This window comes from Onthophagus taurus, chromosome 1, assembly GCF_036711975.1.
Source record: "Onthophagus taurus isolate NC chromosome 1, IU_Otau_3.0, whole genome shotgun sequence".
Classification (NCBI taxonomy): domain Eukaryota; kingdom Metazoa; phylum Arthropoda; class Insecta; order Coleoptera; family Scarabaeidae; genus Onthophagus; species Onthophagus taurus.
The window spans coordinates 455644-482888 of record NC_091966.1 but is presented as its reverse complement, the minus strand read 5'-3'; the positions used below and the strand labels follow the sequence as shown (position 1 = coordinate 482888).

Sequence of the window (27245 nt, the reverse complement as noted above, 5' to 3'; positions counted from 1 at the left end):
AAAGTAATAATAATTATAGGTGTTTGGTTTGTTGACTGCAAGACAGATGGACGCGAAGGCAATTGAACCGTAACGTCAAAGCGGAAAAGGAGGGAAATCGACGGGAAATTGGGCCGCTATCTAAATCGAGATCCAATATATTTCACGGAGAAGCTCACACCCTTTCGAGTATCTCTTACTTTAGATTCAAATCAATGTATAAATTCTTCTCTTTTATCTATTCCTAGATAAACCAACGATCGAAAAATCCACTGAAATAGAAACATTTAGAATATAATTAACAAACCGTAAAAAATCTAAACTGGAAACAAAAAACTTCCCACGCTAAATAAAAAAAAATCATAGCTGCCAGCTGAACAACACAACAAAAATGTCGGGTTGTATGGTAAAGTTCTTTGTCACCCGTTCCATTTCATAAGCTACCCTATCACTGTTTATCGTGTATACTATTGCACCGTTGTTTCCATTTCCGCAATTGCAGCTGCACAATTAACCAACCGCCCACGGGTCGACCGTCGACGAAGGTTCTCTCTGGCAATCGCCTTCCGAACTCCCCGATTCCAATACCACAATCGGAACGAACGCATTGTCCACGCTGCTTTGTCTGACGCAATCGAACTCTCCGGTAATTCATACAAAGAATGATCCAATTACAACGAGATTATATTGAAAGGTTTTGTATATGATTCATAGATACATAGTTGTAATCGAGAATGTTGATGATAAATTAGACAAAGATTATTGTGAATTTGGAGAATTATTCGCAATGAAATATTGTAGTGAAATTACTTATAATACATATAAAATGTGGTTTAATCCAATAAGAAAAATCTTAATTGCACCATTAGTTTCTTTCATAAATGAGGTTAGAACTGTAGTCGCGGTAAAATTTTGAAACACAATTTTGTGTAAGTATAACACACATCATAATTCAGTACATGTTAGTCATTTATCTATATATTATGACATCATCCTTTTCTTTTTAAATTGCATTATAATTTTTATATTGCATACGTAGTCTCTATACACACACATGTAAAGTGTGCTAATAAGAAACGATTATACATCTTTTAATACAAAGATCTGTATCAACTAAAAATTTAAAGCAATACTCATACAGGATGCCCATTATGTATGGAATACAGTATATATATCTTGGTAAGTATCAACTTTATAAAAAAACATTTTATACAGAAGTTGTTTAATATATAATAAGCATTTATTGTTTTTGATAATTACAATTTATAATTTAATACTTAATACATCCTAATATAATATATGTCATTAGTATATTATTTTCACCCTCCACCCTCTTCCTCCATTTCCATACCCTCGGCTCCTCGGCCCAATCCTCTCCTCATCCATCCCTTTGTCTCCTCACCCCCACAACCATTCTCATCCATCGTTTCCCCTCTCCCCCCTCTCCTAAGATCTGCCCTCGGTCCAACTCCTCCTCCCTCAGCTCACTGCACCCATTCAACATATGTTCCAACGTTTCCCATTCCTCCCTGCATAGCCTACACCACCTCTCCTCATCGGCCATCCAGTATCTGTTCGCTCTCTCCTCGTTTCCACAACGGAACCTAGCCACCAACTTCTTCCCTTCCTCATCTCCTTCCAATAACAAGTATCTAGGCAGCCCCTCCGTTATTATGTCCCTGTACCTTTCGTTACATCTCCCCTCTTTTATTTGTGTCCTTCTTTCTTGTCTCTGCACATCTCGGTCCCTATCTCTCAACTCCCTCCACATCTCCCTACCCACCCTTCGTCTACTATTTATCTCAGTTACCGAGTAGCCCGCTCGTCTATAATAGTTGTCTCTGTCTCCTTTCCCATATTTGATCTTTCCCTCACTAATTTCCCTCCAACACTCCCCCAAGATCCCGCAGTTTGGCCTCCCTTCTATTCTTTCTTCATATTTCACTGCTCTCCTGCCCCCCTCCACTCTGACTTTATCCACCTTTACCTCTTCCCTCACTATATACCCCGGTGTTTCTCTCGCCACCCCAAGCACCCATCTCCAGTATCTAGCTTGCACGTCCTCCAGTATTGCCTGCTCTCTCCATCCCCATACCTCTGCTCCATACATCATCACACTGCTAACCAGACCTTCAAACATAATCTTCCTCGCTGCCACATTCCTTCCAAAGACTCTCTTCCCCCAACCCTATACTTGTCCCATCACCTTATTCGCCTTTTTTGCCATAGCTATCACATGCGACCCCTCCCTGTTGTCCTCCCTGAACACATACCCCAAGTAAGTATACTCCCTAACCTCCTCGATCTCTTTTCCCTCCCATCTCCAGTTTTCTGTTCTTTTTCTCCCCCTCCTTACAAAACTTCATCATCCTTGTCTTCCCCACATTCACTTCCAGCCCCTTCCCCCTAAAATATCTTTCCAATGTCTTTATCATATCTTTCATCTCCGCCGCTTCTCTCGCCATGACCACGATGTCATCCGCGTATGCTAACATATGCACCTTTCTACCTTTCTACCTGGTGTTGTTTAATATTTTATTTGCCATAATAAGACAGCATTCAATTGTTTTTATTTCTGAAAACAAATGAGCAACGAATAACATTTGAAGTTTTTTAAATGGCAATGTACCCTTTCGTTAGGCTCATTTGATAGAGATTTCTTTTCTTTTTACGATGACGTAAAATTTTAGTACCCTTATATTAGAAAATTTTTGATTAAAATGTAAAAATTGTTTATTAAGAAAATTTAACTAATAACATTAATCTAGATATCCAAGATTGTCAAGTACCTCGAATTATTGGAGATGTACACTAATTGTTCGTTTATTTGTTTTATTTTGTATGTAAATTTAATTTACGGTAATAATTCGAGATACTTGACGATCTCGGATATCTAGATTAATGTCATTGATTAATTTTTATTAATAAACAATTTTTACATTTTTTTCAAAAATTTTCTGATATAAGGGTACTAAAATTTGACGTCATCGTAAAAAGAAAAGAAATCTCTATCAAATGAGCCTAACAAAAGAATAAATTGACATTTAAAAAAATTTAAGTATTATTCGTTACTCAGTTGTTTTCTGAATTAAAAATAATTGAATGCAGTCTTATTATGGCAAATAAAATATTAAACAACTTTTGTATAAAATGTCTTTTTATAAAGTTGATACCTACCAAGACATATGCTATATTCCATACATAATGGGCACCCTGTATCTACGAAAAAAATAACAGACGTTTATGACAAATAACCGTTCAATTGGACTAGAACTTGAAGTGGACAACCTACTTGGCAATCGATATAACTCTTACAAACGGGAAAATAACGCAGATTCCTATTTATTGGACTGTGCTTGCAAATATGATGACAAGTTGTCATAACGTAATAAGGCTTGAAGTATCGAAACAGAATTCTAAAAGGCAAGCTTTCTAAAATTCACCGTGATGCGTACAAATTGGGTTAGGTTACAAGAAGAGTTGATAAAGACAGTTAATACCAAATAACAACCTAGACACCCTTATGCACGAACTTTCCGTATTACATGCCGTCAAAGTCCAACCATATCCTGAGACGTCTGCTAAATGCTCTTGGGATGAAATTAGAAAAACTGCTTTGTGAAAAACTGTTTAAACACAGAGAAACCAATGACGAAATAGAACAGAGTAGTGCAAATGATAAACGAGTCGGAAAAGAAATATTTCATGGAGGTTTTCGTTGATATTATACAAGCGTTCGACAACCTCTGTCGACCACCCCTCTGGATATAAACAGGAATCTGTTGCTTGGAATCACTCCAAGTCAAACCGGGCCAAAAGGTAAGGGCTGGTTGACATCGAACCAGTATTCCTAAGGAAGTAGGACTTCAGGTTTTCTTCCCCACATGAGAGAAAAATTAGAAATGGCTATCACATTTCCTAAGAGATAATATATTTTATAACAGGGCATTATTATTATTATTATTATTGCTGCCGGGCTGAGGAGGGCGGCCCCTCTCGTTACCGCGACCTATAAGATCTATTGTAACTTTAGCCCTCCAAAGGTTTAGGGCAAATGTAGGTCCTTAATGAACCTTAGTATTGTCCTGAAGTCTTGAACCTTTATGTCGGTAGGTAACAGGGGAGTTTTACCGAAGACGTTGTGTCTTAGACGGCCTCTGGCGACGCAATTGCACAGTATATGTTCAGCAGTTTCTGACTTGTCGTTGCATAGTCGACAAGTTTGATCCTCAGCTTGTCCAATGTGGAAGAGGTGGTATTTTAGGGGCACATGGCCAGTTAGGTAGCCTGAGAGCGTTCTTAGATCCCCTTTGCTGAGGCATAAAACCTCTTTGGTTTTGTTTTGCGACGGAGTTATCATACTCTTCGCTTGTCTGTGACCTGGAAGTTCTTTCCAGCGTAAGGCTATCTTTGAAGCCTCCCAGTTGTTGATTATTTGTTTTAGGTGGCTTTTTTGTAGTCCACATCCAGGTTGGGGTCCAATGAAGGGCGTGTTTGCTGCCTCTTTGGCCAGCTTGTCGGCCTTCTCATTGCCCTCAATGTTGCTGTGACCTGGAACCCACCATAGGGTAACATCATTGCCCCTAGCGAGTTCTCTCAGATTGTTGGTGCACTCTCTAATCAGTGCGGAGCCACACGTGTAGGCCTGAATTGCCTTTAAGGCGGCCCGACTGTCTGTGAAAATGTTTATGGATGCACCTTTTTGTCCCTTCTGTAAGTTCAAAGCGGTGCAGAAGTTTATAGCAAGAACTTCTGCTTGGAAAATTGTTAAGTCCGAGCTGAGGGGCAATTTGATGTGGCTATTTGGTCCACTGATGCCCATGCCTACTCCAAATCTTACTGTCTTGGAAGCATCGGTGTACCAGGCTAGGGCTCCTCTTTTTAGTTGAGGCCCTCCTTTCGCCCAATCATCCCTGCTACTAAATATGATCTTATACGGTTGGTTGAAATTGTATTCCGTCGGTATAAGGTCCGTTTTAATTTCAATCAGGTGATTTAGACATGGGTCTTTGAGGATCTCGAGGTGTCCTCTGAGGTTACCCTGCATCAGTTCCAGTTTAGTTTACTGTCAAGTATTACCCCTAGGTATTTAGTTTCTGTTTTGAGTTTAATAGTTCTGCTTTCAATGGAGGGTGCTTTTATTTGTAGCTTCCTTCTCCGAGTGAAAGGGACTATTTCGATTTTATTGGGATTGATGCTGAGCCCATTGCTTCTGCACCAAGTACTGGTGAGTAGTAGGGCTTTCTCCATTAGCTGAGTTATGATTGAATCATATTTACCTCGGATTGTGATTACCAGGTCATCAGCATACCCTTGTATCTTAAATCCGTTTTTAGTTATTGTGTTCATCAAGTCATCAACTACCAGGCACCATAATAGAGGTGATAGCACTCCCCCTTGGGGACATCCTCTTAGCGCCTTTATAGTCAGCGACTCGCCTCCCAGATTGGCTGTGATCTGCCGACTTTTCAACATGGCTATACACCACTTGATTGTCGACGGATGTATGTCTTTTACGTTTAAAGCCTTCTCTATGGATTCATATGAGGTGTTATCAAACGCACCCTCTATATCTATGAAAGCACAAAGGGCTATCTCTTTGGTTGCAATTGCCTCCTCTAAGGTGCTAGTCAAAGCATGGAGAGCGGTAATTGTTGATTTTGTTTTCTGGTAAGCATGTTGGCTAGGGTGGAGTGGATTTGTGACAAGCACTCCATTCCTTAGGTATTGATCGATTACCTTTTCCATCCCTTTGAGGAGAAATGAAGTTAGGCTAATTGGTCTGTACGCCTTGGGGTCCGCGTTTGAACGCCTACCACCTTTAGGTGTGAAGACCACCTTTACTTTCCTCCATAGAGTGGGTATATAGCTAAAGCTGTAGCTAGCTATATATAGGGATATTATTATTGGGAGAAGGTCTTCTAAGCCTTTTTGGAGAAAGATAGGCAGAATTCCATCTCCTCCAGGTGATTTTAGGGGCTTGAAATTATATAACAGGGCATAAAACCAACACACAATATCTTAAGAACTAATACACAATTAAAAGTAAGACGAGGAAGCTAAGGTTTGGAAAGGATAAGGCCAGATCGGACATAATTGACAACAGCTATTGCTACTTTTTGAACTGCGACAACCAGCAAAGATAAAAACCCTAAAAAAACCAGTGAATCAATTGTCAAACGTTTCAAATATAGATTAGCTATTGCATGTTACTATTAAATCCTTATAGAAATTAAAATTGTATTCTGTGAATAAGCTTTCTAACGATGCGAGGTATTCAGTATTTAATACCACTAAAGATAACGAAGATATTGACAAAAAATTTTTAAAACAGACTTTGTTTTATCACTGTTTATTCTCTAGAAAAAAAGCTTTATTGTACTTTTACTCTTTGATTTATAGAAATCGATAAAAAATCTCGATTTTGAATGTTTATGAAGAGTTAGTTTTAGATAGATAAAGTATGAAGCTTTGTGCTTTTGTAAACTTTTTGTTTCGCATTTTATTATGTTATCATTAAGAAAATAAACATTTGTGAGGAATTAGAGACAGGAATTGAATTTGTGGGGGATTGGATATCTCAATTACAAACACAATCAATCTAAGCAAACGTTTAATCTCACGATATAGTTGATTTTCAATACTCCTGCACCGTTACCAACTGTACACTCCTACCCACATATGGTTATTGTGGGAAATGGTTAGACGTATTTTAGAATGACTTGTTGAGTTATCGATGTAGTTAATTTATCAAAACTATACTGATAACGTATTCGGTTGGTTCCATTTTAGCCGCAAAATTTATAGTTACCCAGCTACAAAATTAAATTTTGTCACGCACAAAATGAATATGCAAATTAAATCGGTGATGAAGCTAGGAAATATGATGCATATTTATCTATAAATTTCAAATATTCCCCTCAGAAATTTCGAACAACCGTGTTAACATTATTCCAAAATCAAAATTTTCATAATTTATAAAGAACGATTAAATTAATAATTTTCAATTTTAAATTGAAAACTTTCGATTTCATTCACCTATTAACCGTAGACGTGGCCGAGATATGATAATATCAAAACGCGTCAGAGATCCTCTCTCATTGTTCTCACTGGTCCATTGTCCTCGACCCACGCTCAAATTCAGCGTAAATTGTTGGACCTTCTTTATTAAAACGCCTAAATGCGGTCACATCCTCGTTAAGGCGATAATGGATCTGTGTCGTTGGATTACGTGCGAAGACTTCCATTTCGGAGTTGTCACGTTTCTCGAACTTTTAAATCGATGACGAGGCTGCGCGATTTTACAGTAAAACAATGTTTTGCGATAATGGTTTAGTTGCGATTCTCACGGTGGTCATACCGTTCATTCTTCTCACAAAACACTTGTGATCTTTGCTGTTTGGACTTTGGTCTTTCCCCGTATAAGTAAACTTGTTACTATAAGTGTTAACGCGTACGTTTATGTAGGTTTTAAATGGATGAGATAAGATGAGGTAAACTTTTCATGCGGAAAATTAAGCCTTTGCGGTAGTTTTGATGTTATTAAATATCCAATTGTTAAACAGTAAATGTGACGAAATTTAATTGCTTATTTTGAACGTAATTGATATTGGTAATTCGAAGCTTTCAACTTAATTATTAAATTATTTATGATTATTTTTCCGTTATTCTTGCCGTCTTATTACAAACCTATTTATTTTTATTAACTTTCATGTCGCTTGCACACATCAAACAATTTCATACTTGAGCGATTTTATTTCGAAGAAAATTTGTTGCTGATATTGATTTATGTCTAAATATTGTTTTAGTTTTGCTTCAGATCGTTGGCTTGCAACCTGGAACTACAACCGATATATCGCAATTTTAATTGAAAGGAAAATTGCAGACCAATAACTGTAACAAACTCGTCGCAACGAAAACTTACGTGAATCTGAATTAATAGAGTTACAAATTCAACAATCTTACAAAATTGGAGAATTACAACATTAAATTAAGTTATTTTGTGCTTGTGTTATATTAGATAAATTGTGTAGACTTCGCCGAGTCATTCTTATTGAAAATTTGCCGAATAATGAAAGCTAAAAAGCTCGTTTACGTTGTATGCATATGTGCATCCAACGGTAGGCGCCGCATCTAACGATCTAAATTTGAATTGTGACTCATGTTGTTTATTCGAATTACTCGGTCATTTTCTTTGGGGAACTGTCGGTCCGGTTTGTGCATCGGTGCCAAATGTAACGCAGACAATTTACTGTCTACAGAACGGATAGGAAGTTGGGAGATATTACTCATTTTATTCATCAATTAAAAACGGAATCGAAATTATTTGTTTTTGCTTAATAAATAGAAAATAAATGTTCTTTTAAGATTACCCAACTTTGCCGAAATTAAACGATTACGACCGCAATGCTCTAATTACAACCAATCAATTGAACCGAGTGACATGTCGGGAAAGTGATTTCTAAAACGAATTAAGTTATGATATCCGTAATCGGTTATTTCTTAAGGTCTTTTACAAGAAATCGGGATTATTTTGTACCTATAATTTAACACATTAACACACAAAAATAATCAGATAGCATATTCTTAACACTCAAAAAAAAAAAGAAAAAAATGAATGGAAAGTGACAAATATCAAAAATGATGTTCAACGATTTGACATGAACGATGTTGACCACAATCAATAATATCACGATGATGTTAGGAGATGTTGGAGACGATTTTGATGCTATGGACAGTGTGGAAGAAGTCAAGGGACGACATTTGACCGGCGAGACGATAGCAACAAACCGCTCAGCAACAAACTTTTTCCTTTATATTTCCACCTACTTCTAGGGCCCATATCTTTGTTATCTAGAAAAATAGCGAAAAACTAAGTACACGGTTGGAAAGCTTGGTCTTTTCTCTATTATAAACCGAGTTTTCGTCCGATATGTTGATAATAAGAGCATGAAAAAATAAGAAACGGCGCGCTGCATTCAATTTACCTCAAAATTACCAAACTTCACGGCCTTGTGCAGCCGTTATCAGATAGAAATTCAATAAATGGTTTACATATTCGGCAAGAGCTGACCTTGGACTATCTTATTCCGAGTTTTCGTCCGTCAATATCTGTCGGAGTCTGTAAAAAAAACGCTCCTGAAAAGGAGCCTACAGTTGGCAACAAACTTTACTTTTGTATTTCCATCTATGTACTTTTCGGATGGATATCTTTGTTATTTATAACACTACCGAAAAACTAAGTACACGGTTGGAAAGCTTGGTCGTTTCTCTATCATAAACCGACTTTTCGTCCGCCGATATGTTGATAATGAGAGCAAGAAAAAATAAGAAACGTCGCGCTGCCACGAATTTTTGCTGCGGCTAAACCACGCTTGGGTCAATAACTCTCTTATATGACGGGGAGAAAACTCTAGAACTATATTCATCTTATAGGAAATTTTCTGTTCTTTTCATCGGTATATAACACATCTCAATCACACGTTTGCACAATCATTTATCAGCCCAGCAACAAACTTTTCCCTAGTATTTCCGTCTACTTTTCGGGCCAACATTTTGGTTATCTAGAAAGATAGCGAAAAATTAAGCACACGGTTGGAAAGCTTTGTCGTTTCTCTATCTTAAACCGAGTTTTCGTCTGCCGATATGTTGATAACAAGGGCAAGAAAAAATAAGAAACGTCGCGCTGCATTTAATTTACCTCAAAATTACCAAACTTCACGTCCTTGTGAAGCCGTTACCAGATGGAAATTCAATAAATGGCCTACATATTCGGAAAGAGCTGACTTTGGACTATCTTATTCTGAGTTTTCGTCCGCCAATATCTATCAGCGTCTGTAAGAAAAACGCACCTGAAAAAGCCCCTACCAATGAAAACACGCAAATATTTCTTGCACTAATAATTTTCCTATTTGACAGGGAGAAAACTCTACGACTATATTCAGCTTATGGGAAATTTCCTGCTCTTTCCAACGATGTGTGAAACACCGTGATCACACGTTTACACAATCCTTTTTTCTGACTATGAACTACCTAAACCTCGAATTTTTGCCGCGGGTAAGCCACGCTTGGGTCAATAACTCTCTTATATGAAGGGGAGAAAACTCTAGAACTATATTCATCTTATGGGAAATTTTCTGCTCTTTCCAAGGGTGTGTGACGCACATCGCTTACGCATTTGCATACGCGTTTTTTAAATTGATAAACTAAATAACTTAAAATGCAAAGGTTGGTAACGTTACCAGATTCAAAACCATCAAAACACAATTTCAGATTCTGATAATAAAGGTGTAATATGAAATAATCTTTCCGTTTTGAACAGTTTAACATGTTTCTAAACGTAAAACTAAAACTAGAACTAACACTAGCACTATCACTAGAACTAACACTAGACCTAGAACTAGAAACTTTCGGGTTCGCTTCAAACTTGTTTTCTGAAGAAGGTTGCAATATGACATCCGACACGTCAAACATTTTATTAACACCGGCCGTAAAAGCCTTCGTACTTATGTATATGTTTTTAAATGATTTTAAATAAATTAAGAGTGAATGAAAAATTATCTGTCAACATGAAATGAAGTTAGGATTCTCTCTCGGGTAAAACTTTGTCCCAATTTTTCCTTCATCAAATAAGAAAGTTAGGATAAGAAGTGATTGCGTTCTGCTACCTGCAAGTTGTCTGTAGGCTATCGGTAGGTTGATAACGGCTGCACACAGCCTAAGTGGAGCAATTTTGAGGTGATTTAAATGCAGTGTGTCGTTTCTTATTTTTTTCTGCTCTTATTATTAATATATCGGCGGACGAAAACATGGTTTAAGATATAGAAAAGACCAAGCTTTCCAACCGTGTGCTTAGTTTTTCGCTATCTTTCTAGGTAACGAAAATGTTGGCCCGAAAAGTAGCCGGAAATACAAGGGAAAAGTTTGTTGCTGGGCTGAAAAACGATTGTGCAAACGTGTGATTTAGATGTGTTATATACCGATGAAGAGAGCAGAAAATTTCCCATAAGATGAATATAGTTCTAGAGTTTTCTCCCCGTCATATAAGAGAGTTATTGACCTAAGCGTGGTTTAGCCGCGGCAAAAATTCGTGGCAGCGCGACGTTTCTTATTTTTTCTTGCTCTCATTATCAACATATCGGCGGACGAAAACTCGGTTTAAGATAGAGAAACGACCAAGCTTTCCAACCGTGTGCTTAGTTTTCCGCTAGCGTTATAAATAAGAAAGATATCCGTCCGAAAAGTATACAGATGGAAATACAAAAGTAAAGTTTGTTGCCAACTGTAGGCTCTTTTTCAGGAGCGTTTTTTTTACAGACGCCTACAGATATTAACGGACGAAAACTCGGAATAAGATAGTCAAAGGTCAGTTCTTTCCGAATATGTAAACCATTTATTGAATTTCCATCTGGTAACGGCTGCACAAGGCCGTGAAGTTTGGTAATTCTGAGGTAAATTGAATGCAGCGCGCCGTTTCTTATTTTTTCATGCTCTTATTATCAACATATCGGCGGACGATTATAAATCGGAGTATTATAAACTCGGTTTATAATAGAGAAAAGACCAAGCTTTCCAACCGTGTACTTAGTTTTTCGCTATCTTTCTAGATAACAAAGATATGGGCCCTAGAAGTAGGTGGAAATATAAAGGAAAAAGTTTGTTGCTGAGTGGTTTGTTGCTATCGTCTCGCCGGTCGACATTTGAAGACATAATAGACGATGTTATAAGAGTTGCTGGAAATATCAAGAACGATATTTGTTCGTACCAAAAGGGTCGAACCTAAAAATAGATGCTGGTAAGCAAGAAAAAATATGCGAAGTAGAAAAAAAAGTGGGGTTTAAATAAAAGAAATTATATTAATAAAAAATGAATCATATATTGCGTGTTAATAGCTTTATATACATACAATATAAAGCGGTGCGAAAGATGCGTAAAGTGAGCAAGCCGGCAATACAGCAAACCTAAGCACTTACATGCGCAAGCAAAACATGCGGAATATTAAAAATCCCAAAAATTGACATACAAAATCTCGATCAATGCGCGATCGATTGCGCGTGAGCGAACAATATTGATAAATGGTGTAGAAGATGTTGAGGAAAGTCTGAACATCCACCTGCATACACCTGCAAACAAGTTCCGCAAACTAAGGTTGCACAACAGGTTATTGTCCAAACAAGGTTACCCATACACTATACACAAAATTTTTCCTTTGCAAAACGACTACTAATTAATGTAGTAATAGTAATGCCTGTAGTATTAAGCTATAGCTATTAAGCTATGTTGCATTTTATGTGGGCAGTGCAAGTGCACAAATAGTTTCATAACTATGGTTACTGTTTTGATATAATGCGAGTTATATAAAATTCACGGTACAAAAACAAGACACAATATTGAGAGAAGCAATATCACCTCCTTCTACTAACACACGTGAAAAGGAACTGTCGTTATTGTACAATGTATATATTGAACGAACCCCATACACAATGCATTGGTTGCGCAACGAATGGCGTTGCGCACTAATTTCAAACAATTTTGAATTTCTGCAACCAGTTGCGCAACGTATCAACCCCAACACCATACACTACACAATTTTTGCAAAATAGCGATTGTTGTGCAATTTATTTGTAGGTGTATGGAGCCTATTAGGGATTACGTTGAGATATGTCAGAAACTATATTGATCCTATGAACGATGTTGAAAAAAGCAAGCAGCGACATTTAAAATATAACGAGTAGTTTTGCGAGATGGCGGAAATGATGTCAAGGAGAATATTGATAGATGGTGGAGAAGATGTTGAGGGAAGCCTAAACAATATTGTGAAACGTTATGTACCAAGGACGATGTTTAGATGATATCGATAAAGGATAGAGAAGATGTTGAAAGAGAAACATGTAAACACTGTACAGGAAATTCAGAAACAGTGATAAATATCAAAAAAAGAGATTTCGAGATATCGAAGATTATGTTGAAAAATATTAAGAACGATGTTGATAGATGATGTGGAAGATATTGATGGAAGTCAGTATTGAGAGATGTAAAGCATTGCATAAACAATTTCATTCTCATAATTTTAGGGAATTCTCAGGAGTCTTGGTCTAATCTAATTTCTTACAAGGCGCTAATAATTCTTAGCCGCAATGCTACGGTTTTTCTACAAAATGGAGTTAGAAAAATTAGGTTTTTTTTGGTTTTTATTTTAGGTTAACACAGTTCTTTTTTTTCAGTTAGATCATAACTGGTGAAAAGTACTTTGTTCAGCGCAAAATGAAACACATGTTTCACGCGGTAGGGTTTAGAGAAGTACAATATGTTTAAGTTAAATAAACACATCTTATTTGTGTTCCTTTAAAGACAGTTTATTTGTTTAATAATAGCTATGTAAGGGCCACGCAAAGAAGAACACTATGTATTATAGAGCTACCACATCCCTAAAAGCAGTTTTATTATATTTCATCATGTGGTTATCATCATATAATTTATCTCTGTCATAGAACCAACCCAACCCAACATAATCATCGTAATGTTATCTGTCTTTTTATAATACACAAACTTATTTTGCGATAGTTTGCTGTGGAAAAAATGTCATCAAATGTCCTACTTCGGGTGTTGGGAAGAAAAGATTATTAAAGAAATGGAAGTTATTGCTAAACCAGAAGAATACTACGAGCTGAAACCATATAGCTAGTAACATAAACCCATTAATTAGTTGATTTTAATAATTATTTATTAAAATACGTACTTAAAAACGCGTTGATTAATTTATTTGAGTTTATATTCGTCTTTATTTAGAGATTTCATTCAGTCTCATTTCGTTTATATAAAATTTATATATATCCTAGCCTTCATTTAACATACAAAGTTCAGAAAATTCGACGAGTTGTAAACTACTTGTAAATCGATTGTCAATCAGTGACATGAACGAAACAACACTACTATAAATCAAACTGAATCAAACATTTAGTTTCTCGGTGGGTTATTCAAAAATAGAATCGTTTACGTTTTACCGAGAGCGGAAGTTCGGCTCCTCCTTCCTCGCTGAAGAGAATTCTTCGCGTAAACTCCTTTCGTCGTCGTTTCGCTCTCACTTTCATCGACAACGGTGGCAAATTCACTCGCTTTTTACCCGGTCTTCTTCGGCCGGTAAACAACGAACGCGTATCGGGGACGCGAAGCACCAAGTATCCGATGTCTTTACAGTTAGGCCGGGCAACGGACTTTCGCCTCTCCTGGTGCAACGCCGACACCAACGACGTTACAAGGCCAACTGCCGCACATTTTTCTTTTTTCAAACTACTCGTTCCTCGCCCACCGTTCAGAAATCCAGGTAACAACCATTGGTTCTTAGGATGGACGTTCCTTCAGACAAGACCTCTATTATTTTTTTTTTTACTTCGTAAGGATAAACCCACAAAGAAAGATGGATTTTCTATTTAGTGGTGTCATAAAATTAATTAGGGTTGAAATTTTATTTTGATGTATGTGTAAGAAATGTTTAGAATTTCGAACAGATCGTAATCATATAACATCACATTCCTCATTTAAAGCTAGAGTTAGAATTCATGGATCCTAGAATTACTTTATGGCCCAGTTCAATAAACTTGTTATTGAAAATTTAAAAGTTTTAAAATATTATCGAAAGTTTACAAAATCGTTGATCAAATAAAACTTTTTTGATATCCTCTCCTAAGCTTTTATTTTATAAACTATATTAGTGATTGCAGATCAATACTGAGGAGCCACTCATAAAATTAAACCTTTTTCGATCGTTTAATGTACCAATAAAATATATCATTACTTCAATTTATTTGTGATGGTCGTTTTGTATTTAATGACCAATTACTTTTTTATTATGGTACTTAAGAGGAATTTTTGCTAATCGCGGCTTCAATGAAGACTTATCCGAAAGGTTTATAGGTTATTTTCGGTTATGAGAAGGATCGTGTTTCAACACCCGTGATGTCGTCGAACGACTTCATCAGGAGAGAGTGTTTTCGTTTGATTTCAAAGCATTTGGATGACAGTTTTAACGTTTATCTTAAAAAAATATAAATCTCTTAAATATATAAATAAATTTCGGACGTAAAATATCTTCTTTTCTCTGTGTTTCCCTCGACCGGTATTATTATTTTTAGACGTTTCATCTTGTTCTTGGTCAGAATTACACGCTAGTAAAAACACACATCAGTCGGTGGTCTATTTTGGACTTCAAAAGGTTGCAATGGTTTCCAAATCCATTTTATTTTATTTTTTTAATGTTACTGTGATGTAATCTTCTATTAAGTTCACATCTCAATAAGAAGTTTTCTTTAACATTGCGAAAAATGAATGCGAAACGGTTTTTTTATTGAAACTCTGCACGATTCTAATATGTTGTGTGGAGTCCAGACAACAAGTTTTTTTGCAGACGAGATTGTTTAAAAATAAATTTTTGGGCAAGGTCAAGGTCATTTGACACCGGACGATGAAAAACGTGACGTCAAGTTCCCAGAAGAATATCCTATCAAGAATCGTAAGCGGTTATCCTTTATTCGTTGAGCAACAGATGTGAATAGAATGCAAATTATGGTGTTAAGTCCAAAGAAGTCTTATGCATATTTATCAATAATTATAATCCGAGTCAAAGAACTCATCAACTTCATTATGTTAATGTTAAGCTGACTTAATATATATTTTATGTGTTCATATTATATGATATTTATGAATGCAAACAACAATACTTTAAATGTTTGTTGACGAACTCAGATGTAGATACAAAAGCGTCAGTCAGCTTAAACGTGTGAGAAACTTGGCGACCTAGATTAAAGATTGGCAAGAGACATGAATACTGAACATGTTAAATGCGATTGGAGTATGTTTGTATGCAACCGATTCGTGAATTGTGAGTACTGGGATCGTTCAATCAAAAATAGTTTTGCATTCATCAAAATGGTAAACAGAGTTGCTAAACAATTTTTTCTAATTCTAGAATTTTTCATGAATTGAGTATTTGACGAAATAAATTCTCAAATATGTAAGAGACAAATGATAGACTGTTAGAGTGAGACTGTGTGTTTGAGAAATAAATGTAATTATCACTTCTTGGGGATTCACGGCATATGTTATTAGATATAAATTTAGAACCTTCCGGGTTATGCTGCGACTTTAGCAATACACTCTTTATCGCTCGAGGTGTCATGATGGAACCTTGTTCAGATTCAAATTAAAAAATGACAAAATCAGTTGAAAGTGACGATGCGATGTATTACATTACATTACATTACATAGAATACATATCGGGTAGGCGGACCAATCAACCTTGCACCGCGACCCTAAGGATCTATTGTACCCCGATAGATATCGTTATCAAATTTCACCGTGCAGTCCAATGGTCTTAACGAACATTAATACCTTGCCCGGCGAAAGGTCATTCAGATCTTTTGAGGAGATAAACTGCGACCCAAAAATCGAGAATCTGATACGGTTAACGGCAGGGCAGTGGCATAAAACATGCTCAACCGTCTCTGCTTCCTCCGCACATAGTCGGCATTCAACATCGTCGGCTAAACCCAACAAGTTGAGGAGTGCTTTTAATCGACAGTGCCCAGTAAAAACACCCATTAGAACTTTTATACTACTACAGGCAAGTCCTAAAATATTCCCGGGTTTGACAGTGGCGATGTTAATAAACACCTTAGCATGTCTCATTCCAGGAGAACTGGTCCACAGTAGGCGAAGTCTCTCTTCAGCCCACAGTCCAATCCTATATTTGGCCATCGCAAATGATACACCAACTGCTGGTTCCGGTCCCACAAACGCTTCAGCGCTGCCATCTCGTGCTAGCTTATCTGCCGCTTCATTGCCAGCAACCCCAGAGTGGCCCGGGACCCAGATCAGAGAGACTCTGTTATCACAACTCAGTGTGTTTAATGTTCTCTTACAATCATTAACCAGAGCCGACACCGTTTTCACGGCTTGCAGCGCTTGGAGAGCGGCTGACTGTCTGAGAAAATTCGTACTGTCATGTTCTTCACCCCTCTTTCAAGAAGGATTTTAGCACCCATGTCAATAGCAAATACTTCCGCCTGGAATACAGTACAGTACGTACCCAGGCTGTAGGCTTGCTTAATTCGAGGTGTCTGGCAGTATACTCCTGCTCCTACCCCTTCAGGCGTTTTTGATCCATCTGTGTACAAGCAAATGTCTGCCCGGACCAGAGAATTTTCATTTTCGATCCAGGACTGCCGCTCAGGCAGTACAATCTGGTATCGAGCATTAATCACTGATAGTGATACCGCCAAATCTGACGGCATTGATAGCACAGTATCAGTGCTTATAATGTCTTCTGCAGCCCATTGGTAGGACATGTCGGAACAGTTTTGAGCATATTGCTTAAATCTGTAAATGGTTGTTCTAGCCACTTTCTCTATATGCAAATGCAGAGGAGATAGGCCAAGCAGAACCTCCATTGCTAGAGTTGGCGTTGTGCCTATCGCACCAGAGATTGCCAATCCAGCTACACGTTGAATTCGTGAAAGTTTACTGATAACTGAAGTCTGTCGGACTTTCCTATACCAGGCTGCTGCTCCGTATGTGATCATAGGTCTAACCACAGTCACATAGAGCCAGTACAGTCTTTCAGGGGTAAGACCCCAATTTTTTCCACAAAGACTGCGACAAGTCCACAAGGATAGTCTAGCTTTGTGCAAAACTCCCTGCAAATGTCCATTCCATGACAGGGTTTGGTCTAGGATTACTCCTAGATATTTGACTTCCTTTGAGAAAGGAATTTCTTCACCTTGGATAGTTGGGCGGATTAGTCCATCCAACTTTCACTTCCTGGTGAAGGGCACAACAATTGTCTTTTGCGGGTTTATTGAGAGGTTCTCTCCCTTACACCAAGCGCAAATGGTATCTAGGGACACCTGGAGGACTTTAGATATCCTCGGCAAACAGGTTCCTTTGACCATAACGACAATGTCATCAGCATAAGCTTGTATTTCCACACCAACGGCTTCGACTATCGCAATCAGATCGTCAACTAGGAGGGACCAAAGCAGGAGAGATAACACCCCTCCCTGTGGGCAGCCACCTCCCAGCCTGAAGCGTATCTTATCACCGTGGAGTGAAGTAGAAACTATTCTACTATCTAGCATATTGCGGATCCAACCCGCTATAGTTGCTTCCACTCCCCTGTCAAGAGCAGCTCTTTCAAGAGATTGTGGTATTGCGTTGTTGAACGCTCCCTCTATATCCAGAAACGCACAAACCAAGATTTCTTTATCCTGCAGCGTCCTGGATACTCTACCAACTAAGTTGTGTAGAGCCAATTCTGCTGATTTTCCCGCTTGATAAACATACTGGTGGCGACTCAGTGGACCAGATACCACGATGCGATGTATGCTCTAGTAATTAATTATTCAGTAATTACTATATTCAGTAATTAATTCGTTAATTTTTACGACGGTTTCATCGAGTTCAGCCTCTCTCTTCATCCTCTCGTAGTCGTAGACTTTTGCTTGGTATTTTCTACTTGTGATCATTTGAACGGAGGTAATTTTTCTTTTGAGTATGAGATATCGCTGTAGATTTTCAACAGTATCTTTTATAGACACTTTGTGAACCTATGCGAACCCAGGGAAACATTAGCAATCAATTTTGAAAAGTGTTGAATTAAAACTTAATTAAAACTTTCAGGACTATGTCTCAATTACCAGATAGGTACTCAAACAAAATCTTATATCAGCAAACGCACATAAATAGTATATGAAGTATAAGTTATATAATTCTTCTTGTTTTTTTATCGAATTTTTATTAAAAAAATCCAAGTTTCAGACTTTATAAATAACGTCATTTGATTTGGACGCATATACAGCTATATATAAGTTGTTTCAACTCACGGACTTAAAATAACGTAGTCACACCTCTTTTGTTCTATAAAATTGTTCCATGCCATTTAAAAAGTTAGTAACGTAATAAACTTTTCAATACGCCCACCTTAATGAGCTTTTGCAGTTAGTACATCGGGCGTAAAATTACTCTAGAGAGGTTCTACAGTTTCCGTTCATCCAAAATTGTATACACAGCGCGGAGTGCTTTCTCTTTTTTATACTTTTTATTACTATTCTCATTTAAAAACGGTTAAAAGCTGTAAAATGTTCATCCGGCAACATTCTTTGTATTCCGTCGTCCAGGGATTTTATCTCTCGCGGCGTCGTGAGCTATCTCAACTAACAACCCACGGCTTACACGCATTTCAATAGCGTATAGCAATTCGAGCTTGTGCTGCCTTTTACTCCGACAATGCATAATAAACGAGAAAACGGTCTGCGGGCCCTAAAGAAACCAACAATGGGATAACTTATGCATGCGCCAAGCGACGTATAGACTAGGCGCGAGGAGATTTAAAACTTTCAACATTATTGCTGCATCGAACTTCGCTCTCCCGGCTAGGTCATTAACCCATTAACTTCAAGGGAACCTTCCTTTTGGACGTATTTGGATAAATCATTGCGGTTTCTGTTAACGTTTTAGTTTGTGGTTTGTATCTATCAGTTTACCTTCCCATAAACCTTGACCCTTTACATTGTGTTAATAATGGAAATCGTGCTTGTAATGGTGTGAGAAATAAATTTATGGTTTGAAATTAATGTCTAACCTACTTTAATCTTGTATCTTGACTAGAAAAGTAATAGATTATAGATTTTTATTATTCAAGTAATGTATAAAGTTTTTCAATTACAGGCATCTTAAAGAGAAGTAATTTTACGCTCGCTGTACATGCTGTTAGGGAAAATAAGTGGTGCATGATGGTCGAAGAATATTTTTTCGTCGTTGCTTTGAACTCTTCGACGGGCTCAGGAGGCCATCGAACGCGCCAAGTGCAGCTGGTGGTTCTTCTGCGTGAACTTGAATGGGTAACCTTGAGCTAAGCCAGTGGGTTGAAGACCTCGAAGAGAAATTTAACTTGTGATGATTATATAAAGGTTAAAAACAATCATTTTGCTATAAAGAAATATAATATTAGTAAGATTAAATTGAGTTAATAACAATACAAAGTTTACGGTTTACAACGATACTTTGAAATGATAAGCCGCACACGTGCAATTTTGTTGTTTCTATTCGACGCAATTTTCTGTTCCACATTTGGTATCCACTTTCTATAGAGTCCAAGTTAAATTCGAACAGTTCGAAGTAAAAGCATGAGGAAAACAGGGGCTCGGTAAGGTTCTTAGTGCTCGGTTAAAGAAAAAATACAAACTGGTTGCGGCACAAAGGAAACCGGCCTGGGTTTCGTGCGGCAACACACTTGCTCTTCCCGAACAAAGAACGTTCCAAGATGATGGAAGAAGCTCCTTCTTCACTACGAAGCGAGAAGAAACAATCATCTCGTCCTCGATTACGTCTCCTCTACAACGTGTACTTACACTTTTATTCGAAAAAGTTTAATCTGATGGACGAGAGACGGTCCTGTTAGTCTCAATTATTCTACGTTACAATGCGCGAACAAGAAATAGATCTAATTACTGCTGACTGTTAGTTTTCTGTAGACTTTTTTTAAATAACGGCTTCAAACACTTCACCAAGACAACACTTCATTTTAATGACGAAAGAAATCGATAAAAGCAACTCGTTCTTACGATTGTGGCTTCCTATTTTGATGAAGTTTCTTTTTTTTTAATTTTAAATTAACACTTTAAATGTACATTAAAGCTAAATTAAACTCTATAAAAGATACTCAATAACTTAAGAAATAAGAAAAAATAAGCTTTCCCATCGAATCGATATAATTGTAAACGAAAGGAGGTTGCGAAGTAATAACATTTTTTCGGTTTCGATCATAAATCGAAGTGGTAGTCATGTGAGAAACCAACTTTAGATATGCATTACAATAGCCTTATACATAATAAGAAGCCGCTCATGTATTACAAGAAGATATTGAACTCAGTTAACGCGTGTACTCGGACACCGAGCACGTTCTTGTTAACAGGAAATGAATGGCGTTACGAGCTACTCCTACAGGAAGTAAAGAACAGTATGTGCCTTGAACCACGCACGAGGCAATATTTGAATGAGCACCCATTACGAATTATAAAATAAAACTTTTAAAATGTCAATGATCGACCTTCGAATTATTTACCATCTATACGAACTTTTAATATAAAAGTTGTAGCAAATCTTATTCTTAACACTTTTGCACTCAGATGGAAGATTAAGCTTTCATTATTGTTCATTAAAATCGGTTGAGAGGTTTTGTTATAATCAAAATTTCATTGGAACAAAAAATACCGTCCACGTGTTCGACCCAAATTTTTGCACAAATCCGAACATCCGAAACACTCGCCCGTTTGAAAATAGTAACGGACAAGAATAATTCTGCACCCAAAAATAACAGAACCCATTGATAATTAAAACCGCATGACTAAGACTTCGTCCAAGACTTGGCGAGTCGTCCCAGTTTACTTGGGATGACGAGGCGCGCCTCTTTGCGATGGAAACGGCAATTATACCTCCGCAGAAGCTGGTTCGAAGCAACAGCTGCCTTTACATTGTGCCATTGCACTTTCATTTGAGCTCGGTTGCCGCTGTAGCTGGAAAAGAAGTTTTGCGCAAGACGCAATCGACCCACCTGATTGAGGTTTTAATAATTACACGGTGTGCAAGGTTTTCGTCCCGCGGCTGAAACCGTCTCAGTATCTTTCTTATTCTAAAGCCTGTTGGCGCAAAAAGGACAACCATAACTGATTATGATCGGTGTAATCATGTGAGAATTACGTACCTATCAAGACTTATTTGAAAGGTAAAGGTTATCGGTTGTAAAAATTTGTTGGTTCAACAAGATTTATCAAACTAAGAAGATTTAATAGATAGATACATTTTATCCCGTTGGAAATTGATGTTATTAACAACATCAATTTGTAAAATAGTAAAAAAATACATTAAATTTGTAGCAAGATACAAATATTTACGAATCTCCCAAAAATATACGCGGATATAAAATTGTAAAATGAATATTTTCTCGAATCGAAGAAAATTTGCTATGAACTGAGGAAAGCATAAATATAAAACATAAAATAAAAGCCAACGTCTAGACAATGAGACAGAACCTGGCACAAACATTTAGCTTTATGAGGATTCTTTGTTTATTTGGACCAGTAAACATTACGCCTTTACGTGTTTCCTATTATCTATTTTAAGTTTTCCAATTTCGATCAACATACAATTTTTATGCGCTCTTATTTATAATTTTGATTATTTCTCAATTTTTTTTTGTTGCATTATCATCGTATGAGTCATATGAATATGAACTTGCTCTTAGTAGATAATCTTTAAAATTTAAACGAAATATTTGCTAAATATATTATTAGTATTACATAATCATAATTTTAATGTTTTCAAAATTTCAAAACGAAGAATTAAATTTCAAAAACGTTAACGTTTATGAAACGGAATAGTGCACTGAAGCCATTCGAGATTGCGGCTACCCCTCCGAAGTGACAATAACCTAAGAACTACCAACCATCGATGAATGGAAGAAGCAATGAAACAACTAGCGAACCACAAATCACCTATTAGAATTTGAAATATCATGACACCTCGTAGATTTTGTTAACCTCATAATGACTAGAGTAACATGCAGAGAGAAAATTGGTCAACACATTTTTAGAGCATTTGACATACATCAGGGCATAAGACATTTGGGACGCACTGACTTGTGTACTTTTCATCCTGGCACTTGAGAAGGTTATACGAAGCTCTGGAATAAAAACGTCTGGCACAATTTTTAGCAGGAGTATTAAGTCCTAGTATACGCAAATTATTTGGACATTGTGGGCGGAACAGACAGAGATGTCATAAAGGCCGTTACAGGTCCAAGAAAAGGCTGTAAAAGACGTGGAGATAGATATAAACTTTTTGTCGAATCTTGTTGCTTTCAATTGAAATATCTTTGTTGCACCACCGTCACTAACTTTATTGACTCGTCTCAAAGAAAATCATCATCTTCGCTTGTCTGTCCGACGACAACAGTTATTGTATCCAAAGGTGTTTTCCAAATAAGTTCATGTTCTATTGGTAGCCATTCCCCCCACTGCTACATGCCCACATTCCCCTACAATTATGTACATCAAATGTTTTGACACATGAGGAATTTTGTACACATTCTATACAGTGAATTTCACTTAAAATGCAATATACAAAAATATATTTAAATAGAAACAAGGGCAAAGTAAGTAGGTACTTACTTTGTCCTACATAATATGCAACATGTCTGAATGTTTGTAGTTCTAGGTCTAATGTTAGTTCTAGTGACAGTGGTAGGTAGCGCTAGTTAATATATGATATCACTATGTTGCATATTTTTATTGAACTGGAACTAGAACTAACACTAGACCTAGAAAGTATCGGGTTTAGCCGTCTTGAAAGACGTGCCCGAATGTTTCTAGTTCTAAGTCTAGTGTTAGTTGTAGTTTTAATGGTTATTTAGCGTTTGATTGTTGTATATTTTTATTGAATGAAAAGTAACATTAAGAGTTTATTGTATACAGTAATAGTTTACAATTCTTTACATTATTCAAATATTACTTTCACTCTCTACCCTCTTCCTCCATTTCCACGCCCTCGGCTCCTCGGCCCAATCATCCCCTCACCCATCCCTTTGTCTCCTCACCCCCATCACCATTCTCATCCATCGTTTCCCCTCTCCCCCCTCTCCTAAGATCTGCCCGCGGTCCATCTCCTCCTCCCTCAACTCACTGCACCCATTCAGCATGTATTCCAACGTTTCCCATTCCTCCCTGCATAGCCTACACCACCTCTCCTCATCGGGCATCCAGTATCTGTTAGCTCTCTCCTCGTTTCCACAATGGAACCTAGCCACCAACTTCTTCCCTTCCTCATCTCCTTCCAATAACAAGTATCTAGGTAGCCCCTCCGTAATTATGTCCCTGTATCTTTCGTTATACCTTCCCTCTTTTATTTGTGTCCTTCTTTCCTGTCTCTGCACATCTCGGTCCCTGTCTCTCAACTCCCTCCACATCTCCCTACCCACCCTTCGTCTACTATTTATCTCCGTTACCGAGTAGCCCGCTCGTCTATAATAGTTGTCTCTGTGTCCTTTCCCATATCTGACCTTTCCCTCTCTAATTTCCCTCCAACACTCCCCCAGGATCCCGCAGCTTGGCCTCCCTTCTATTCTTTCTTCATATTTCACTGCCCTCTTGCCCGCCTCCACCCTGACCTTATCCACCTTTACCTCTTCCCTCACTATATACCCCGGTGTTTTTCTCGCCACCCCAAGCACCCATCTCCAATATCTAGCCTGCACGTCCTCCAGCGGTCCCTGCTCCCTCCATCCCCATACCTCTGCCCCATACATCATCACACTGCTAACCAGACCTTCAAACATAATCTTCCTCGCTGCCACATTCCTTCCAAAGACTCTCTTCCCCCAACCCCATACTTGTCCCATCACTTTATTCGCCTTTTTTGCCATAGCTATGACATGCGACCCCTCCCTGTTATCCTCCCTAAACACATACCCCAAGTAAGTATACTCCCTAACCTCCTCGATCTCCTTTCCCTCCCATCTCCAGTTTTCTGTTCTTTTTCTCCCACCCTTACAAAACTTCATCATCCTTGTCTTCCGCACATTTACTTCCAGCCCCTTCCCCCTAAAATATCTTTCCAATGTCTTTATCATCTCCTTCATCTCCACCGCTTCTCTCGCCATGACCACGATGTCATCCGCGTATGCTAACATATGCACCTTTCTACCTTCCACCACCAATCCTCCCATCTGCCCTTTCCCCAATCTTTCCTCCAGGTCCGCCGTATACAGTGCAAACAGACTTGGGCTCAGCGGACATCCCTGCCTCAGTCCCTTCGTCGTCCAGAACACGTCGCTCAGCTTATCTCCCACTTTTATCCTAGCCATCGTCTCCATGTATATTTCCTTCACTCTCGCAATTAGGTGTTCCGTTATCCCCCTCCTCCCCATCTCCTCCCACAACTTCCCCCTATCCACCTTATCAAAAGCCGCCTTCAAATCTATAAACAGAGCATACAATTTCCCTCCCTTCTTATTCAGCTCTCTATCTGCCAAATGCTTCAACACATACACGTTGTCGATTGCTATTGAATGAAAAGTAGAACTAACACTAAACCTAGAACCAGAAACATTTGGCTTTAGCCGTGCGTGTCTTAAGACGGTCCAAAACTCAGGGTTTTATAAGGACGTCACCTTTTTCCAAGCAAAACTTTTCCTTTGCAAAACCACTCAATGTCTGTACTATTAGGCTATGTTGCATTTTATGTGGGACAGTGCAAGTGTATAGTAGTTTCGTAACTATGATTACTGCATTCATATACTGCTTAAATCGATTGAGCATAACCGAATTTACAAAAAAAAAAAATAGGAAATGACAAATAACTTTTCTTCACACGAATTTAGTGAACTCATATGACTTTGTTATGGTACAAATCTATGATTGATGTATAAAACAGATTTGTAACCACACCTTAATTGAATCAGTAGATTTTGCAATACTCCAGAAGCGTGTACTTACATTAGATACACATTTATACTTAGAATTAAACCAAGACGAAAATTTAATACTACAGATAAAAACTTCAATTAATTTCCTTTTTCTAACCTAATGTATCGTATTAGTTTTAGATGTAAAAAAATATTTTATCATAGGAAGCAGGATAATAATCTATTATTTATTTTGATGATTCCTATAGTATTTAATCTTTATGGCAGTTTCTTGTATGTTTTCAAACCACTCCTTAAGTATGTTTACTACCTCTCTGATGTTTTTTATGATACTCAAATACCATTTTGTATACAGTTATAATGATACTGCTTCTAGTTAAAACTATTTTCTATTATAAATATTTTAGGTGAAGATTGCAAAATTAGCATGAGAATTTGTGACAAAAATCAATATTGGTAATATACAATTATAAGTATTTTAGTGGCTTGGTGAAGATTGCATAAATATGTATGAGGGAAGGAATTTGTCCTGCATACTTCGTTGCGCATTATTAGCAGGATACAAGAAAGCATTGTCCTGGGTTTTATAATAGCGTCGTTAGGGAGCACACCGGCTGCCAAAAATACTGCGGCACGCAAGAATTTTAGCAAAAACCGGCGACGACCGTTGCTCGGCGCACTTCGAAAATAACAATAACTCACGGCTACCAATTCGTCAACCTCGTATTTATACATAACTCGCAGCCAAGAAATCCAACAAATGATTTACCTGTGTACATCAGCCGCTCTTCGCACCCTTCCTCAAACTTGTTCTTCTTATTCTTCGTGTCGTCGCCGAAGGATTCTTTTCCGAAAAGCGCCGAAATTCAACAAACACACTCATGTACACACTCCGCGGTTGTTTATTTGCCTCACTTAAATAGGCGCGGTAATAATAATCATAATAGCGTCGGTGCACGGTGCCGGTTCTAAAAATACGAGGTGGAGAGGACCCCGAGGCGGGTTCTGGGCGATTTTTATTTGTTCGCCCGTTACGAGTCTTCCGACTCGTACGCCACTGGACGCGCGGAAACCTCTTCCTTGTGTTGTCCCCCAAGCAACCTGCCGTTGCAACTGCTGCTTGAAATCCTGCTGTTTCAAACGAGACGACCGTTTTTCCCGCTACACTTATTAGTTACAACGACATCTTTTAATCAATGACCAAACTTCAAATTCATTGTATTTAAATTTACCTTTTAAGGAAGGAAGAAATCTGTTGTGGTATGGTATTAATTTCGATTGTCATTTAGAGATTGAAACACTTAACAGAATTTCATTGACAAAGAAGAAAATAAAAACAATGAGTTATTAAAAATTAATATATCAATTTGAAAATATGTTTGTGTCAGTAGAAAGCTTATCATTTGTATAGCAAGTACTAATACTTTCATAATGATTTATTATGATACCGATTTGTTATGATTTCTTGAAAATGTTTAAAAATTAATATCGCAAAAACTAAAAGATATTTTAGAAATTCCTTTCTTTTATTGGAGAGCTTACAATTTGTATATGAAGTGTCGATAGTTTGATAATGATTCGTTGTAATCCCGAATTGTTACGATTTTTGAGAATCATTAAAAATAATTGTTTATCCCGAAATATGAGAAAATGCCTTTTTGAGTTTTCTAAAAGTTCCAAATGTATTTCCCCCTTAATTTGTTGAAACTCATTCCAATTTTTTTTTGTGATTTAATATATTTATTATAAATAGTAATATATTATACTAAGAATGATTTACATTGATATTGACAAA

General features: G+C 37.5%; 1 protein-coding gene across 3 annotated transcripts in view; it reads right to left on the bottom strand.

Annotated features, from left to right (window-relative positions):
- Nucleotides 1-26588, bottom strand: part of LOC111416510 (carboxyl-terminal PDZ ligand of neuronal nitric oxide synthase protein) — a 114900-nt gene extending 88312 nt beyond the window's left edge. The window contains exon 1 of one of the 3 annotated variants that reach the window (XM_071201522.1): nt 26220-26588. The gene's annotated coding sequence lies outside the window, so the exon portion shown is untranslated. Of the gene's footprint in view, nt 1-13975; nt 14240-26219 lie in introns of those variants that run through there. The other 2 variants (XM_071201524.1, XM_071201527.1) reach the window with 2 other exon arrangements.
- Nucleotides 26589-27245: the final 657 nt, after the last annotated feature.